Here is an 18,380-nt window from a genome sequence, read left to right on the forward strand (position 1 = left end):
CACACACACACACCAACACATCAATAAAAGGGCAGTAACAACCACATAACATGTTCTCTTCTCAAGACCTCTCTCTCCCTGTTTACCTTATCAAATGAATTTCAGAATACTCTGAAATGGCTTGATATGCCAGTTTATGTACAACATTTATGCACATAATTTATCTCAGTCTACATACAAGACAATGTTGAGTGCCAATGTTGGTGTGTGTGAGGGTGAGTCAGCACTCTGACAGTCACCGCAGTGTAAACTCTCTCTCTTTCTCACACACATACACACATAGTCTGTATTGCAACGTGAACATATCCTCTCACACATTCGCTTTTATCTGACAGAAAAGCTGCTGGGTGCATTACTGTTCCTGCTGACACAGATGGGAGAGATGCCAGCACACACACCACTCACTGTCATCTTCTTCCCCTTTTATATTTTTATTAGGAAGGGGAGTTATGAAAAGTTGTGGTTGAAGATTAAATTTGGAAGAGGTCATTATGATATCTGAATCTGTGTGTGTGTTCAGATTTCTGTCAGGTGGAGCTGCGTCTCTTGGCTCACCTTTCAGCTGACCCACAGCTGCTGAGAATCTTTCAGAACACTGAAGCAGACGCCTTCACCATGTTGGCAGCCCAGTGGTGGGTACACACTCCCAAAAATTAGTGTATATGATGCACATACAGAAAACATTTTTGTTTTTGTTTTGTTTTGTTTTGCTTTTTTAAGCATGCTTGTTTTCAATGTGAAACAAGTTTGGGGTCAGTAAGTTTTTTTTGTTGTTGTTTTTTTTTTTTAAGGAATGAATGCATTTATTCATCATAGATGCGTTAAATTGATCAAAAGTGACTGTAAATACATACGTAATGTTACAAAAAATGTATTTTTGTATGTATTTGTCATGTCACACTGAAGACAGGAATAATGGGTGCTAAAAAATGAGCTATGCCATCACAGGAATAAATAACATTTTAAAATATATTAAAATGGAAAACTGTTCATTGAAATTGTAATAATATTTCACAATGTTTCTGAATTTTTAAAAACATAAACATTGGCATGCTTTCTGTCTGGAGGACAGAAAGCATGCCAAGCGTATCGTCTACTCTGCGGTTTATGGAGCTGGTGAGAACTATGTATATACATGCACACCATCACTTCAATCTACAGGAAGTTCAGGACATGGCATTATTTATCATGAATTTTACCATGCATTTAAAGGTGCTTTTGCTAACTTAAACCACACAGCTTCTCTTCAGTGCCTATTGCATGCAGTACCATGAAGTTCTGCATGCTGGCATCTTTGCTCATGGGCGCTCCCCTGAACCGTAAATAAATACCATGTTAATAATTACTGTGGAGCAACAAGAAAATGAAATCCTGACAGCGCTGACAGGTTGATAGCACACAGGAATGTCTATACAGTCGAAAAGCCATTACTAGCAACACTTCTTTAGGCACATAAGATGTTAATTCAACAGCAGCAGATGGAAAAATTATAACTTTCAAGCAACACGAGGGTGAATGGGTTACAAAAATGTTATTTTTGAATTACTATCGTTCAAAACGGTTGTGCTGCTTAATATTTTTGTGGAGCTGTGAGGCATTTTTCTTCTGGGTTTTTTAAGGAATATAAAAGTTAAATAAAAGGTGTTTATATGAAATGGAAACCTTTTGTAACATTATAAATAGCTATTTATTATTACTTTTAATCAATGCATCTGTTGTTACATTATCAAAATCAGTGCTGAATAAAAGCATTCCTTTCTTTAAAAAAACTGACCACAAACTTTGGAATACTACGGTACCCTTAAAAAAAACATTATGAATTTGGAAACTGAAATTAAAAAAAAAAAAAAAAACTTACTGACCTCAAACGTTTGAATTCTAGTTTACCCTTTTAATAAAAACTGGGAACATTTTCAATTTGAAGCTTTGAATTTTAAATGAGAGGGAAAAAAACAGGCAAAAAATATTTCAAAACACAATTGACTGTATAAAAATGTAAATAAACTATCCACATTCATATCTGTAGGGATGGTTGTGGCATAGGCAAAGCAGAGATAAATGGATTATTTATTTATTTTAGAATGAGAGAGATAGACATTGGTACAAATAGGAAGAAATAAAAAGAAAAGTTATGGCCCAGACTGGAGGGCTTTGCTCTACGAGTCAAGTGCAGAGAGCCTTATTGTTCATAGTGGTTGCTAACAGAGATCTCCCAGAATGTGGCCTCCATGACTACAACCTTACTAGAGAAGAATCTTATTATGTGTGTGTGAAGGGACTGAAGGAGGGTGTCACTGTTCTACTTTACTTTAACTGGGTCAGCTTGAATGTATCGCTGTCGTTTTTTTCTCTCATTTATATTTTTCAGTCCAGCATCTCACAAGTGGCTCACAAAAATGTGTTTATGTGCGCTGAAGTTGCTGAATAAAGAAAAAGACATTTATTGCACTTTTACAAAGGCATACGGCTTGTTGCGCCAGAACAAAACATTTTTATTTCGACCATAATGTCATCTCAGGAAAGCCGAGAAAGAGAGAGACAGCGTGAGGAAGGGAATAATGAGTGACTGAGTGCTGGTAGAAAGTGAGTGAGAGAAAGAGGGGGTGAGAGCGCTACAGTGTCAGCATATGTTGATAATCTTGCAGAAAGCGAAGGATTGCCATGGTTACCGAATACTAAAAGGAAGTGTAGCATAGAAGACAATCAAAAACACACACACACACACAGGCGAGGGGGAGGGGTAGACACACACAAGTGGGTCAGAATATGAGAGATTAACTATTGAGTATCCCAGAGAGAAGGATGGTTTAGAGATGTAGAGGTTGGCGTAATTAGGCAAAAGGATAGGCACTAGAGAGCAAATGATCTCAACCATTGAGAATGCACAGCGACTCATTCTTTATCACTTCAGCCTGCTGCCTTCTTCTGCTGCTGTCTCTGTCTAGAAATAATCTCAATTACAGGCAGACAGAAGGTCAGATAAAAATGAGCCCGAGTCTTTCTGGTATATGAACTCTGCTTTTTTCATCCGGTCATTGTGCGTAAACTAGAGCAAGTAGCATTGCTTATGTCATGTGACTAGTTGTTACTCTGTAGTTGGACTGATGAGAAATTCTTTGGGTGGAGTATTGCACACTTTCTAATGCAAGTTGTTAGTAGCTACATTGCATCTGATGCCAGTATTTCCTAGGTATTCATTAGTGCTGCTTGCAAAGCATCACTAGTGTTGTTAACACTATAATTAGGGTTAGGGATCTGAACAAACCATTAGACCTAAGTATAAACTCTTGCACGCAGCTTATTTGTGCTGTGGACATGATGAGACCTCAAATTGTGTGGCTTAATAAGGCGAGGTGTGCTATTAATTTTATACATCATCAGAGTTATCATTTTTGCCTGGTGGATGATAAAAATGGTTAAAAAAAAACTTAAGACAATAGTAAAACAGTAATGTTGGGATTTTCTATTTTATTTTAATATTACATTAAAATAACTATTTTCTATTTATTAAAGTATTTATAAATGTAATTTATTCCTGTGATGGCAAGGCAGAATTTTCAACAGCCTTACTTCAGTCTTCAGTGTCACATGATCCTTCATTAAAAAATGTATTTTATAATTTACACAACCAATCATTTCAATTGGGTATGAATTTCATTCTTCTGTTGAACACAAGAACAATATTGATAACCAAACAGTTAACAATATTGTGTATGATATTTTACATTAGCAATATCAGAAGAGGTGAAAAATAAGCACTCTCCCATAATATCTTGTTTTTATTTCATCACATTTGTTGTCATGGTAGTTGTCGTCATAGCAACATTGGGAGAATGGGGTGCTCAGTTTAACCTATTTTTCAAAATCATTCTGTGCCTCATCTCACCTCATTTAGTCTTTTTTGTCTCACCTTGAACTGTTTTAAGCATGGAATATTTCTGTTCTCGCTTGCTTTTGTCCACATACTTTTTCTCTCTCTCTCTCTCTCTCTCTCTCTCTCTCTCTCTCTCTCTCTCTCTCTCTCTCTCTCTCTCTCTCTCTTTCTCGACACCCGGACACACAGGAAGAGAGCGGTTCTCTGGTATTCTGGGTGTAAGTGCAGAGGAGGCCAGTCGTTTTCAGGACACTTTCCTACAGAGAGTTGCCGGCCTTCATCCAGCACATTATCCAGCACTGCCACAAACATGATGTGTGTGTAATAAACACAGAGTAGAGTTGAAATACTACGCAGACACTCTTTCACAAAACTCACTCACTTCATAGTTCAGTGTGTATACAAAACTGCCGTTAGGCCACACTTTCACTAATATTACACACATCATGGTTTTTACACCATGGTGTGAAATTAAGTCAAACATACTCATTCTTTCACTTCTCCTGCTGTGCCTCAAATAGTTACATTTTCTGCTCCCATTATATTCCATCTAGTTTCATCTCAGTGTTTCTTTATAATATCAAATGCACAGTTTACTGGCCGTTTTACTATTATTATAAAGTATGAAGTATAAATTTAGTTTGGTGTGCTGTATTGGCATGAGAAATATTAATACAATGTGTGATGCAGCACTGAATTTTCAGCATCATTACTCCAGTTTTCAGTGTCACATGATCTTTCAGATTATTATGAGTGTTGAAACTGTTGTGCTGCTTCATATTGTTTTTTGGAACCTGTGATACTTTTTTCTTTGATTCTTTGATGAATACAAAGTTAAAAAAGACATTTTGTGTTACAATTAGTTCTGAACGATTAATTGCATTTCAGATAATATCGCGATATGAAAAAACGCAATTTTTCAACCGCAGAGGTTGCGATTAAACTCTGTCACGTGACACGCGAGAGCAAAGAGGTGTGTTCGACTTGAAGATCGATCGGTGAATGACATCAAAGTATATGTCTTCGACCTTAAGATAATATAGGCTATATAAGAATGTAATATATATATATATACATACATATATATACAGTGGTGTGAAATTGTCCTGATTTTTTTTTTTTTTTTTTGCATGTTCGTCACACTTTAATGTTTCAGATCATCAAACAAATTTAAATATTAATCAAAGATAACACAAGTAAACACAACAGGCAGTTTTTGAATGAAGGGAAAACAAAATCCAAACCCACATGGCCCTGTGTGAAAAAGTGCTTGCCCCCTAAACCTAATAACTGGTTGGGCCACCCTTAGCAGCAACAACTGCAATCAAGCGTTTGCGATAACTTGCAATGAGTCTGTTACAGCGCTGTGGAGGAATTTTGGCCCACTCATCTTGGCAGAATTGTTGTAATTCAGCCACATTGGAGGGTTTTCGAGCATGAACCGCCTTTTTAAGTTAATGCCACAGCATCTCAATAGGATTCAGGTCAGGACTTTGACTAGGCCACTCCAAAGTCTTCATTTAGTTTTTCTTCAGCCATTCAGAGGTGGATTTGCTGGTGTGTTTTGGATCATTGTCCTGCTGCAGATCCCAAGTTCGCTTCAGCTTGAGGTCACGAACAGATGGCCGGACATTGTCCTTCAGGATTTTTTGGTAGACAGCAGAATTCATGGTTCCATTTATCACAGCAAGTCTTCCAGGTCATGAAGCAGCAAAACAGCCCCAGACCATCACACTACCACCACCATATTTTACTGTTGGTACTTACATTTCACTGCTGGTTATACTCTGTATAATTGTGTATGTGACAAATAAAAATCTTGAAAAATTATGTTCTTTTTCTGAAATGCTGTTACTTTTACGCCAGATGTAATGGGACACACACCTTCCAAAAAGTTGCAAAGTCGTAAACACTTTTTCACACAGGGCCATGTGGGTTTGGATTTTGTTTTCCCTTAATAAAAAAAAAACTTTCATTTAAAAACTGCATGTTGTGTTTACTTGTGTTATCTTTGATTAATATTTAAATTTGTTTGATGATCTGAAACATTAAAGTGTGACAAACGTGCAAAAAAATAAAAAATCAGGAAGGGGGCCAACACTTTTTCACACCACTGTGTATATATACATATATATATATTTAAAGTCTCTCTAAAGTTAACAGACAGTGTTTAAAAATTGCAATCCCCACGTTTACATATTTTTATTATAGTGACTTTGAATTAATTACCTAAATACTGAGCGTATACTAAATACAAATCTCCAGCCTTTGTTGATGAGTTCACTGAAGTGTTATCAATGATTTCCTTAGAGTTTGACTGTTTTGCTATTGCAGGGGATTTCAATATTCACATAGATAATGCAGAAATCAAAACTACAAAAGAAATTATAACTATTTTAAACACTTTTGACCTGAGTCAGCATGTGCACGGACCCACATACAATCGTGGACACACTCTAGATTTACTCATCAGTAGAGGTCTAAACATTTCATCCATTGTTATTAAGGATGTAGCACTATCTGATCACTTCTGTATTTTCTTTGATATATTGATCTCAGTCACCACTGAATCTAGTTCTATCTCTATCAGTAAGAGATGCATTAACGAGAACACAAGTGCGCTATTTATGAAGGCAATGTCATTAACACCAAGCATTTCTGCAGACTCTGTTGATCTTCTCCTGGAGTCATTTAACTCAAAAATTAAGAATGTTATTGATGATATTGCCCCGATAAAGGTCAGCAAGAAGACGGGGAAACAGAAATCAATTTGGAGAAAATCAACAGCAGTTCAGAGCATGAAAAGACAATGCAGAAAAGCTGAGCGGATTTGACGGAAGACGAAACTCGAAATCCACTATAGCATCTATAAAGACAGCCTTCATGCTTTCAATGTGGAACTAGCCACAGCTAGACAGACTTTCTTTTCAAACCTTATAAACAGTAACTTAAACAACACTCGCACTCTTTTTGCGACTGTTGAGAGACTGACAAACCCCCCAAGTCAGATTCCCAGTGAAATGCTCTCCGACAGCAAATGCAATGAGTTTGCTTCCTTCTTTTCTGAGAAGATCAATAATATCAGAAAGGAGATTGGCACATCCTCAAGTTATGCAGAGGTCACACAGATTCGACCGCAATTTCAAAAAGGCTATGTGTGTTTTTAAAAAAATTGATAAAATTTTGGAAGAAATAGAACAGCACCTTAAATCTTCAACCTGCTATCTTGACACACTTCCCACATCCTTTTTCAAAAATGTGCTTAACTGTTTAGAAGCTGATCTCTTAGAAGTGGTGAACGCCTCACTTCTTTCTGGGACTTTTCCAAACTCCCTCAAAACTGCAGTTGTTAAGCCCTTTCTGAAAAAGCGCAATCTTGATAACACTATGTTGAGCAACTATAGACCCATATCAAATCTTCCTTTCATAGGTAAGATTATTGAAAAGGTAGTTTTTAATCAGCTGAACAACTACTTAAAGTCAAATGGATATCTGGACAATTTTCAATCTGGTTTCCGAGCGCATCACAGCACAGAAACTGCACTCATTAAGATAATAAATGATATTCGCGTCAATTCTGATTCTGGCAAAATATCAGTGCTGGTACTACTAGATCTTAGTGCTGCGTTTGACACTGTCGATCATAACATACTCTTAGAGAGACTGGAAAACTGGGTCGGGCTTTCTGGGATGGCACTCAAATGGTTCAGGTCATACTTAGAAGGGAGAGGTTATTATGTGAGTATAGGAGAGCATAAGTCTAAGTGGACGGCCATGACATGTGGAGTCCCACAAGGCTCAATTCTTGCACCGCTCTTGTTTAACCTGTATATGCTCCCACTAAGTCAGATAATGAGGAAGAACCAAATAGCCTATCACAGCTATGCTGATGATACCCAGATTTACCTAGCCTTATCTCCAAATGACTACAGCCCCATTGACTCCCTCTGCCAATGCATTGATGAAATTAACAGTTGGATGTGCCAGAACTTTCTTCAGTTAAACAAGGAGAAAACTGAAGTCATTGCATTTGGAAACAAAGATGAAGTTCTCAAGGTGAATGCATACCTTGACTCTAGGGGTCAAACAACTAAAAATCAAGTCAGAAATCTTGGGGTGATTCTGGAGACAGACCTTAGTTTCAGTAGTCATGTCAAAGCAGTAACTAAATCAGCATACTATCATCTCAAAAACATTGCAAGAATTAGATGTTTTGTTTCCAATCAAGACTTGGAGAAACTTGTTCATGCCTTTATCACCAGCAGGGTGGATTACTGTAATGGTCTCCTCACAGGCCTTCCAAAGAAGACCATTAGACAGCTGCAGCTCATCCAGAATGCTGCTGCCAGGATTCTGACTAGAACCAGAAAATCTGAGCATATCACACCAGTCCTCAGGTCCTTACACTGGCTTCCAGTTACATTTAGGATTGATTTTAAAGTACTTTTACTTGTTTATAAGTCACTCAATGGCCCAGGACCTAAATATATTGCTGATATGCTCACTGAATATAAACCGAACAGACCACTCAGATCATTAGGATCGAGTCAGTTAGAAATACCAAGGGTTCACACAAAACAAGGGGAGTCTGCTTTTAGCTATTATGCGGCCCGCAGTTGGAACCAGCTTCCAGAAGAGATCAGATGTGCTAAAACATTAGCCACATTTAAATCAAGACTCAAAACTCATCTGTTTAACTGTGCATTTGTTGAATGAGCACTGTGCTATATGTCCGAACTGACTGCAATGAATTTTATGTATAATCATTTTCTTTAAATTCATTTTAAATCAATTTCTATATCATCTTAAATTTCCTTGTTTTTATTATTTTTATTTCCATGTTTTTATTGATTTTTAATGTCTATTTCACTTTCTTTTATGTAAAGCACTTTGAATTACCACTGTGTATGAAATGTGCTATATAAATAAACTTGCCTTGCCTTGCCTTGAGTGTGGTAAAGCAACAGATTTGTTTTTATATTTCTGCAATCTACTTTAGTTTGTGTAATTTGTTACTGACTTTCATAATAATATTTACACCAGGCTTATTTGTCAGTGCTTTATGTTGTCATAATTATTACATGCTTACAAGGCTGGAAGTTCAACAAATCAGTCAATATACTACTGTGATTGTAGCTGTTAAATAAAAATGTCATTCATATCAATTCATGCATCACCTAATTTCATCATAACATATAGGCCTGGCCTACAGAAAAGAACAGGTATATCTAATATTGTGTTGGTCGTACTATACAATGATTTATTGCTTGTCTTTTTTTAATAATACAGAACATTATTAGCAAAAATTATTGCATATTAAATAGCAATCGCAATATTGGTAAAAAACAATTTTTAAGTACATTAAACTAGGAAACCAGTATTAGAAATTGCAATAAGATTTCAAAATATTACTGTTTTTGATCTAATAAATACAGCCTTGATGAGTAGAAGAGACTCCTTTAAAAACATTAAACATCTTACTGATCCCAAACTTCTGAGCGGCAGTGTGTGTGTATATTTATATATATATATATATATATATATATATATATATTGATTGTCAGGCTTTAAGATTAAGGCTAATATGCCAAGTTATTTTGCTTCAGTAAAAGTATTGGATCACTGTGTTTGTCTTTGTATTAACTCCATCTGAACTGGTTGGTGGGTGTCTTTTTACAGCCAATGGAGTGAAAAATTATTGCTTTCACATCTTGTCCTTGAAAGAAATATCCTTATCAGCTGAAATTTGAAAAAGCTACAAATATTATTGGAACTAGCAGAGAAAGCACTCCCTCTTACCAATGGAAGATTACAGACTTTGACTGTACCTATGCTATCAAACATTTCATAGAGCTCACTGTGTTGCCTTCAATCAGAAAATCAGTCAGAATAAGTCAAGAAAAAGTGTCAGTGTTCCTGTTCTGATGGCTGATTTTGTCATTTATAGTATACTGAAAATTGACAAATAGATTAAAAAAAAATGTTGACACACAGCCTCTCACACAGCAACAAAACACCTGCTATCATTTTAGCTGGAAAATTTATCAGGTTCTGATAGGGAGGGAGGGAAAATGAAACAGAAGGGCTGTAAAGTCTGAGATTTCACTCTCAGTAATCTGTTCTAGAACAGGGAGTTCCAGTAGGAGTGTGATTGTGTCTATTCTTCTGCTCAGGGAAACTCCCTAAACTGCTTTTGATTTAGAGAGACGCAGGACCTTTCTCAGAGGTGAAAAGGAGAATAGCATATTCTGTAATGATGCATGTGATGGAGGACCTGAACCACAGTGGCTCAAAAAGTATTAGGACACCTAAATGGATATTACACCCAAAAATGAATAGTCATTGTTGACATTGTCACCCTTAATGCTGTTCTAAACCTGTATGAATGAATGACTTTCCTCTGTGGAACATGAAAGAAGATATTTTGAGAAATGTCTTGTTTATAATCCATAGAATGGAATGTTTTACCGAAATGGTTTGGTTACCAATATCAAAATTATTCAAAATATCTTCATTTGTGTTCAGCATGATAATGGAAGAGGTGAATCTCTTTAAGCCACACAAAAATGTACGTATGTCATTGAAAATAAATGTTATTTGGTTTGATATTTTGGCAATGGAAAGAAAAATAACTTTTACAAAAACAGGATATTTGGATATTTTCTGCTAGTTAAGAAGCATGGTAGTTAATCTGGTCTACACCTGTGGCTATTCTGCTATTCTGCTCACCTATGTGAACTTCATGTCCTCTATAATGGCCACCAGTTAGTTAACATTAACTACAAATGTGACCCCGGACCACAAAACCAGTCAAAAGGGTCAGTTTTTGAAATTGAGATTTATAAATAAATAAGCTTTCCATTGATGTATGGTTTGTTAGGATAGGATAATAATTGGCTGAGATACAACTATTTGAAAATCTGCTAAAAACATCAAAATATTGAAAAAAAATCACCTCTAAAGTTGTCCAAATTAAGTTCTTAGCAATAAATATTACTAATCAAAAGTTGATTAAAAGAAATAAAAGGCATAAAAGACAAATCGATAATTTTGACCCAAACAATGTATTGTTGGCTATTGCTACAAATATGCCATGCTACTTATGACTGGTTTTGTGATCCAGGGTCACAAGTATGATCCAGAGAACTGACGTTTGTTTGAAGGAAATTTATTTGCAGATGTCTCCTGGTTTTATCCTTTAATAAAATTAAATGGTTTTTGCCCCCCCTAAAAATACTTTTCAAAGTGCCTTAAAGGGATTGTTCACCCAATAATGAAAATTCTTTTATCGTTAACATTGTTCCAAATTATGAACAGATTTGTTGTTGTTGTTGTTATGGGTGGACTATTTATGTGTCCAAAGATTTGAAGCCACTGTATGTTAAGTACACAAACTTTGAAAAGTAACGTGCACTGGCAACATTACTGTCTTAGGCTTCTAAAAGGATACGCCCAAAACAAATGCACACAAACAAACAAACAAAAACACAGATGCAACACCCATTCTCATCATCTGCAATAGCAGAGAAACACAATAGCACGTTCCAGTGATGCATCATCAGTGTTATCTGTTAATATGACATACCCACACTAAGCCACATACATTCCTGAACGCTGTTACACGTATGCATGCAGTGTTCTCTCTTTGTGCTCCATAACTTTGTGCCCCTGGCGTCTCTGTGCTTCTGGGAAAAAAGATTTTCCGAATGAGTCCACTGGCTGACCTCACTCTTTTCCAACAGGGGTTTATGCGTAAAGCTTGACCTATTGTCTGACTTACCCCGGAATGCACTGGCATGAGTGATTCGTAAAGAGTCTGTGTGTGAATGAGTGACTGAGTATAATAAGATGAATGAGTGTATAAGTTGCTGTGTGTGTTCTTTCTTATTGATGCCTTAGGTTTTGTCAAGTCCATAATGGGAAGGCGCCGTTCCCTCCCTCACATTCACTCCGCTGACTGGAGCCTTCGAAACCAAGCAGAGAGACAGGCCGTCAACTTTGTACTACAGGGTATTGTGTGCGTTTCCACTTGTGTTTGTAACATTTGCCACATCTGATGGTCACAATGGCTGTGTATTACCCATCAGGCTCAGCTGCAGACCTAGCCAAAATGGCAATGATCAAAATCTGCTCTCAAGTGGCTTCTGCCTCTTACACTGCCAGGTACATCCATCCATTCATCCGTCCAACTTCCCACTCCCTCCCTCTCTTATAATCCCAAGTGTACCTGAATAATACATTTTGAATATGGGAAATGCAGTAACATTTTACAGTAAGTTTCATTTAGTTAAATGTACGGATATAAAAACATCGACTTTTCTTAAAATATATTTTTTCATGTTCCACAGAAGAAAGAAAGTCGTACAGGTTTAGAACAAAATGAGGGTGTAAATGAAAGCAGAATATTAATTAATTAATTTATTTATTTTGTTGAACCATCCCTCTAATGCATTCTATTGCATCATTCACTAACAAAGAAAATAGTTTTTACAGCATTTATTAATCTAGGTTTATATTCATTTTTACATATGCTAATACAATCTTTCTTATCCAAGGATGCCTTTCCTATCATTCTTTTTCTACACATCCCTGATTTTCTCATTCTCTTTTTCTCCCTCAACCCATCTGTGTGAATCACTCAACTTGCAGTGTAGCTCTATATATTACAGTCATTTATCTTTGTTAGCATCTCTATATCCCTCCTCCTCCGTTCTTTCTCCTTGCCCCTCCTGCCAAGTCTCTTTCTATTCTTCCAGACCAATGTAGAGCAATAAGAATATTTGACACATCTAATGTAATATTGCTGTCACACTCCAGAAACTAAACACATCATGGGTTGGTGGTCATGGTCTGGTTATTATATCTCCCTGTTAAGATTGATAGTTCAGTTCTAGTTTCTGTATGTCTTTATCTTTTTAGGTTGGTGGCTCAAATCCATGATGAGCTGCTGTTTTGAAGTGGAGTTCTCACAACTGAAGCAATTTGCTGGTGAGGGAGACCGCACACGTTCTGTTATATGAACATGAAAGAAATAATTTGGGTGAACTAGTTCTGAGTGAATAATTTCTCATTTTTTCTGTGGTCTTATTTTAGTATTATTTATATATTATTAAAGTTTTTTAATATTTTGAAATAGCTTTTATATTTATATTTCACATTTTAGACATTTTTTATTTGTTTTTTTTTTTTTTGGTTCCGTTGTAGTTTTTATTTATTTTCCATTTTTATTTATTTTCAGTTAGTAATTTTAGCGTTTTTTCAGTACTTCAACGTTTTATTTCAGCTTTTTTTCAGTTAACGAACATAAGGAATATAACAAATGGCACTGAAAATAATTGACATTGAATGCTGTCAATATCGCATAACTAATATTTGACCCAAAATATTTCACTGATAAATGTTTTATGAGACAGTATGGGATTAAATTAGATAAGTTAGTTTAGAGACAGAAGCACTGGCCATTTAAATATTGTGAACCGTGTTGGTGAGACCATGGAATCTCTTCAGCACATTGAAAATTTGAAAGTGAATCTCTCTGTAAGTGAACACCCACACAGCTTCATTTAAATGACGATCAATTTATCTTAGTACAAGAAAGAGCTTCTGGATGTAGGGAAAGTAACAAGCCGTGATATATTTAGTTTGTTCCTTGTTGCTTCAGACACATTTTATAGCTCTAATAGAAGCCTTAATCATATCAGACAGACTTTCAAACAGATTTGTCCACTATAAAGGCGATTCATTGTGTCATAGGGTTTGATTGGAAAACTAATTAAGCTGCACTGCATTTCCAGACAGCCTTCCTTCCTACAGCCTGGCTTTAAATTACCGTAAAATTAAAGGATGCAACCAATGTGGATCAGGCACTCTAGTGATCCCAGTTCTTTTATCTCTATTTTCAGGTGCCCCTCAAAGTCTCATTGTCTACAGGACCATCATGGGGTTCATTGTGTGACATGAACCTCCCCTGCACCACTACAACTACTTCTCTCTGAGTCTCCCGCTCTTCCTCTCCATCCCGTAACTATGGTAACCAGGCAGCTGCAGTTCCCAATTCTTGGGCAACGGTAGGAACAAGCTGGATCGTACCAGTTCTTTTGGGGGGGCGGGTGCTTCTCTTGATTCATTTTTATCCTTTTACTGTTGGATTCGGTTCTTCACTGTTAGAAGCCAGTATCTCTTTGCACAAGAATAGAGGTAGCTATTAAATCTTTTTTTTGTTCATTTATACTGTTTGTACATCTTATGGTGACATATGCTCTTAAATACATCTTTCAACAAATAATAAATATGGGCCTCTGTCATCAAGACGACTTCATTTCATATGTATTATTGATTTGGTGAACTGATGGTGCTGCTGTCTGTTTCTCAGCTGCTGTGTTGGAACGTCTGTCTCCTGATGAATATTAATAAACTCAGTCCTCATTTAGTAAGTCTCGCTCACTCCATTTTAAACCCGTTAATCTTATCTCTTCCGTTTTCACGGCACTTCATAAGCAAACCCACTGGCCTTTTGCTGTATCTCTGTCTCATGTGTACACAGTCCACACACACACACTGACCCAGATTTTCAGTGTCCGTCTGTGGCATCAGGTCTTCTGTGCCCCCTTGCAGTACACTCTATCAATACAAATACGCCCTTGAAAAATGTTTGTCGCTGTGCTTGTTGCTGTTGTGTTTTCAGAGGCAGTAACAGCGCAGATGGCTTTAACCCCTCTGAATGTCATGATATCCCTGAAAGCCTGTTCTTAAAATTCTGGCGCTGAGAGTAGAAAAATATTACCCTGCTAGGTCATGATCTGTCTGTTCTCTCTTAAAGTCATTAATTAGTGCTCAGCCTCACTGAGATTTGGTATAAGAGAGCATCCTTTAGGATGTGTAATGGGGGGTCAGTAATGAGATTACCGCTATGTTTTAAACAAGTTATTTGAGTCTTCCATATTAATTAAGGCTAAGAACTGTATTACAGTTGGCCTGTTTACACCTGGTCACGGAATGCGTTTTCTCTGATCGGATCGCTATCTGATTTATTAAAACGGTTCCATTTACAATTGGCCACAGAAATGTGTCTCCCCGCAAAATGGATACATATCCAATCTTCAGTTCCCCACGCTATATGCAAATTTACCAGAGTTCACGTCAACAAAAGCAACAGATATTTTTATTCACCAACATGTAATTTCAAGTTCAAAGACCGCAACAAGAGACAGCGCGCCATCAGCACTGGAAAGATAAGTTAGTTTCACTACTTTCAATGAAGATGATTGTGTGTTGAGTGTCTTGAGTCTTGTTTTCAGTTTCATTTGCGTTAGTTTGCACGTTGGCTTGCTGAAGAGATACTCATCCGTGGCGATTCGTATTGTATTAGCACCGTCACATCTGGCTATGACATATCCTATAACACGCTCTCATACGTTTATTATTTTACTATTTTGGGAGGAGTCAAATTTGCATATGTGGTTTCAACAACCAGATGCATTTACACTTGTCCAGTTTCGTCTGGAATTCGTCCCAGACCAGCTCCTGGAGTGGTTTTAAATGCATCTCGAAAGCATTTTGGAGGGCATTTACACATGGTCTTTTCATGATCGGATAGCTATGGGATCAGAGAAATTGCATAAAGTGACCAGATGTGTAAACAGGCTTTTGACAGGCCCAAATCAAAGGTCTCTTCAAAGATCACTGTTGTCAGTAGCATTTCCAACTATATTGGCATAGTAAGAGGTAAATAGTTTTGCCCTAATTTAACTAGTTTGTAACTTTTGAAAGTCCTTGATGTGTGTGCATTTGTTGCTTTTAAAACTTGTTCAGACACACGTGTACAAGCTTTATGAATCGTTCCTTTAATTGATACAGTATGTACATCCTTTTCTTTCATAAATCAGGAAAACTTTTCTTTACATCTTTACAAAGTTCCTGTGTATTGAGGAAATGAAAGAAAAGGGGGGGTGGGGGGAGCAGTAAAAAAAAAAAAAAAAAAAAAAACTCCAAAGGAAACTCAGGCAGTACAATGATTTCAGACTCAAAGAACCAGGTGATCACTGCGACCAAACAGGTAAAGCAAGGTCAGATTTACCATAATGAGAATCTCGAACCTCCTTTTTTGTTTCCCTAAACTCCATTCTACCCAGCCCTCATTATCATACTAGACCACGCCCCCATGTATGGCTGCATATCATTTCCCTGCTGTGCTTTGTGTGGGCTTGTTTCTATAGTAACAGGCAGCCAATGACTGAAATGTGACCACGCTGACATAAATGGGGCAACTTACACCAGAAATTGTAAACATGAGCATTTCTAAAGCAAAGAAAAAGTATTACTGCCAACTCGTGAAATTATCTTTAAGTGCCATACATTTCCAAAGTATTTCCAGGGATTTACCCATAACTTAATTTACAATAATTAGTAACCCACCAGCACTTTACAATGCTTCTAAAAGCCCATAATAAGTGCTGAGAGGATGCAGGGTCTCTGAAAGTTGCTTTTGCTCTGACTGGCACAAACGTAAGATGATTGTATTGTTAGAATCGTTTCTCAGTTTGCAGTTGTTTCCCAAAGTGTATTGTTGTTGTTGTTTTTTATTTTGTGTAAACATCTTAGTTATATTCATATAGTTTCTGTTACAAAATGATCATAAAATGTCCCCAAATGCTATTTACAGTAAATTACACTTTACAACTTTACATATATTAAAATGTTAATAAAAAAGGTTAATTGTTTTTGTTTTCAAGAAAAATCATAAAAGCTTTGTTAATATGAACCTGTGCGTATTGCGCCACTTGTAAAACTGGTTGTGTGGTGTTGATTTCTCTGTTTTGATCATTGTCACAGATTGTTGGAGACTGCACTCCTTGTGAATCAGGAGACAGTGGATGTTTGAGACTGATCAATCGTGGTTCAGAGCTTGACGCAACTTTCAGAGGCCCATGGCATCACCCAGTCACAAAGGTTTTTCACTTATTTTTGCGGGCGTCATATCAGTACAACATAAAAACCGTAAACTGAAGAATTCAAGATGCAAGTAAACATGTTAGTTGTAATTAGAATTGACGAAATATAAAACATAATGAGAATATACAAAAAATCAAAATTCACATTCACACTTTGTCAGGCCTTGGCTTGCCCGTGGTGATGTTGCTGTGCCAATACTAATAACATCTGAGCGACTGTCACCAGTAAAGTATGAGGGATTGAACATCAATGCAGCATTTTAATATTTTTATAATCTCATGGATCATGTTCTTATGTTTTTTTTTCCAACTGTGATACTTTGTATTATTGCTTGATAAAATGGCACATAGGCTTGATTTCCAAATGAATTCTATAAAGATGAGTTGTGACAACATCTTAAAGACAAACGGCAAAAGAAATTAAATGAAATACAGCAAACATCTCGACTTTGGCAAATTTAACTTTTAAAAAATACTGTTAATGCATTGTAGTGGATCATAGATAAGCATATGAGACAAACTCTTATTTAAAAAAGAAACTAAAAATAAAATAATCATACAATTGTGCTACAAGTGCCACTAACTCCTTGCCACTTGAAGCCACAATTAAGGGAGTGCTTTCAACCTAGAAAATGAAGGGAGAAGGGAGCAGCTCCACACTTTGGTGCCTTGGCTTATTCCATGCATCACCTAAAGGGTGACAGTGATGAAGCAATACCATCTACCATTGTGAATTTTCTCTGACTCCCTTCTCCTCTAAGTAAAACATTCTTAGCAGCCATCTCTTTCATGCATCTTACCAAGGTCAATCTGAATGCCTTATCATCAACTTTTCTTTTGAACTAACACTAGAAATGTATATACAAAGAATGCACTTTATTTCTTTTTTTTTCTTCTTTTTTTTTAAGACTTGGGTAAAACCCCAGCTTCTTATCCTTGCTTAACAACTAGGCCACTGTCTTGAGCACTGCTCCAACTTTCACAGACATTCATTAGCCAATCAAGTCACCAGTCTAAACCCACATATGACACTAACTGTATACATAAATCTAATTTAATTGAGCCTTTAGCATGTGCAAACGTTTTAGCATGTGCAAAACTAGCGGCACGATCAGAGACTGGTCAACAGATTAGTTAAACACAAGCAGTGATCATAGTGTTCTTGCACTTGTTTGCAATTTTAGCATTACAATAAGGCTCTCTTCAATCTGGCAGCAATACATGCACCTTATACATGAAATCCCCAATCCCATGCTAACTGCATTCAGAATAATAAGATAAGGATTTTCAAGGCAGTTGCACTACAGTATAAGAATAACACTCATAGCAAAAGACCTCAAGTACATCAAACACTGTTCGAATCTGGATCTTCAAAATATGCAATACATTGCTGATTGCCGTGTACATTCACATCTGCCAGCACTATGGTAAATCCCATTAAGACATTTGTGTGATTTTTCCAGTTGATCTGATACTGATTACTAAATGTTGGATTGAATACAACTTTGTGCTCCTTATGTGTTTTCATACTGTATTTCATTTATGTGTTTGATTAT

The 18,380-nt window shown here is 36.6% G+C and overlaps 1 pseudogene across 1 annotated transcript in view; it reads left to right on the forward strand.

The window, feature by feature from the left end:
- The window catches only part of LOC306881170 (DNA polymerase nu-like), a 50,650-nt pseudogene extending 36,821 nt beyond the window's left edge, over positions 1-13,829 (forward strand). The window contains exons 15-21 of the transcript in view: positions 521-656; positions 1,058-1,116; positions 4,064-4,193; positions 11,774-11,884; positions 11,962-12,037; positions 12,794-12,862; positions 13,777-13,829. The product of the transcript in view is annotated as a DNA polymerase nu-like (transcript). The remainder of the gene's footprint in view (positions 1-520; positions 657-1,057; positions 1,117-4,063; positions 4,194-11,773; positions 11,885-11,961; positions 12,038-12,793; positions 12,863-13,776) is intronic.
- The last annotated feature ends 4,551 nt before the right edge of the window (positions 13,830-18,380 follow it).

This window comes from Barbus barbus (assembly GCF_936440315.1).
Source record: "Barbus barbus genome assembly, chromosome: 2".
Taxonomy (NCBI): domain Eukaryota; kingdom Metazoa; phylum Chordata; class Actinopteri; order Cypriniformes; family Cyprinidae; genus Barbus; species Barbus barbus.